This window comes from Augochlora pura, chromosome 1 (assembly GCF_028453695.1).
Source record: "Augochlora pura isolate Apur16 chromosome 1, APUR_v2.2.1, whole genome shotgun sequence".
In the NCBI taxonomy this organism is placed as follows: domain Eukaryota; kingdom Metazoa; phylum Arthropoda; class Insecta; order Hymenoptera; family Halictidae; genus Augochlora; species Augochlora pura.
Window position 1 is genome coordinate 815923 of NC_135772.1, and position 2590 is coordinate 818512.

Sequence of the window (2590 nt, forward strand, 5' to 3'; positions counted from 1 at the left end):
TTTTTTCAATCTCAATAGTTTCTCTAATAGAAGGCAAAAGAATGTTATTAAAAATTGCTAATCATGGTTCATAAAAGAAATCGTAGATGAAAAAGATTAAAAATTCTAAATTTTATTAATACTACATAGTAACACGACACTAATTTAATTATTTCTGCGAGGAACATGATATCGTGTTAATACTTCACGTGCTGAACTTGTGGTATTTATGAAAAATTTAATCTGCGACGACCTTTATTTAATCTGTAACATAAACTCAATATATGTAAGTACAAATAATTTAATATGAATGACAGTAACTTAATAAATAAAACCAATATAAACAAGAAATGTTATTTTATTTTAGTCAACACTGAAAGAATTTAGAGGATCGATACAATTAACTTCTACTTATATATTATTTAACCTATATATTAGGTTAATATTTATTTCACCTATATCTTAGATTAATATTTATTTCACCTATATCTTGAGAGTATTGTCGATGAAAATCAACCTTAAACAACAAATTAATCGTCTGTCGATATCACATTAAAAAGAAAGGAAGTAAGTTATGGGACACCCTAATAATTAATTAATTCTTATATAATCGATTTATTATTAATTCCTTTTAGTCTTCTGTTAGGAGCATTACTACGATCGAAGGAGTATCAACGTTAACCCTGAAAGAAATCATAGCGCAAATAAATTAAAGATACCAATTTTTAACCCTTCGCGCTCGAGTGGTGACTCTGAGTCACCATTAAAATTGTTCTATCACGTTCCGAAATAATCTTTATACTAACAAAGTTTAGATATAAAACATTGTTAACTGTAAAACTGTTGGCACGAGTCACAAGAATCAATTTCACAATAAATAAAATACACTTTGTCACGTAAAATCGAGATACTATAAGCTAGACAAATGATTTTCGATTTATAGTTAAAACGGCTTCGAGTGGGAAGGGTTAACAGCACTTCTTTGCCTTCCTATTAGAGAAAATATTGCGATCGAAGAAGCGCCGATCAACGCAGCTATAAAAGAAATCGTAGTGGAAAGAGCTAAAATCTAAAAAGGGTAAAACAGTGGCAGTTTCTATCAGCTTGCGCCACACACTGCGAATGCGACAGTTGACAATGTCTTGGACTCAGAATTCCCGCGTAGCCTCGAAGTGGCAGAGCAGAAGACGAGGATTACTCTTTTTACCGACCTTCTACCGAGCCGATGAAAACGATCGCAACGATCTCGAGAACTGTAAGCGGACTTCGAACGTAACTTCGCGCCGCGGGGTTAACACGCGAAGGAATCCGAAACGGTGCGTTGAGTCCGCGATGGAAAACGCGCGCGCGTTCCACGGATTTGTGGTTGAGACTGCGCGCGCATGCGCTCACGCTCTGCATACAAGTTTCCAATTATGCCGCACGACAAGATTCACCGTCTCGTTCGACGTCAATTAACAGCCACGAAAGCAAATCGGCTACCCATCGCTGGCCAGTTTGCTCGCCGGCAAGAAATGCACACGTCGAAGAAAATCGCCGCGCGCTTATCGCGTAAAGTATCGCGTAGGCTAGTCCATTGTATGAATGTCTTAATCCATATTTTCATTGGAGATCGGTGGATCGGAATACAAATTTTAGTTGAGAGTTTCATTTCGTTTTCTGTCATTTTCGTTCATTTACGGTATATATTGCATCGTGTGATATATAAAATGTTATTATATAATACAGATAAGTTGCAAGGCATTTACTTTGATATTTCAGGTTGTGACGATGCTGCCAATAGTCATCGTTATTGTCATTGATTATTTCATAGATCTTATACGATTAAAACGTATATGTCATGTTTACGATAATATTAAAAATTATTTGGTAAAATGTCGATACATTAGCGTGCGACCTTGACACGCACCTAAATAGTTCAAATGTGGCAACCCTCTAAACATCGGCTGTTAGTAATATTTCAGATAAAATTGAGAAAATTTGTGCTTCGTAGCATTTCCTACGATAAATTTAATATTTTTCAATCAAATATTTTTCACGCGAGATAACAATTTTTACAAATTAAATTAAATAATTAAAACGCGAGATATTCAATAATCGGCTAAATAATGATACAGTAAAAATATAAGAAAAACGTCTTCTGCTAGAAAATTGATTGGAAATAAAGTATCAACATATCAATAAGATATGAAAATATTTTATTAGTAAAGACATGAGAAAAGCGTGTTTTACTACAAAATCAAATAAAAATAAAATATCAACACATCAATATAATATGAAAATATTTCATTTTGTCTTTTGCTAGACAATAAAGTAGGAATAAATTAGATAGGCACCTATAGTACCGTGGTATCAACTATAATAGTTAAGGGTTATGCGGAACGTAACGATTACGTGGAAATCAAGGTTAGATCGGCGCGTGTCCTGCGGTGCGTAATAGGCGTACGACTTGCACTTCCTAAATCGCCGTAACCCCGGCCACGGTCTTACAAGCCTCGGAGACATAACTGCCCGCGCGCTGGGAAAGGTGAATGTCACGATAAGATAATTGCTAGCCGGGAGAGTACGACCTGCAAGAATCTTTATTGCGTCACAGTGTTTCCACCAACTT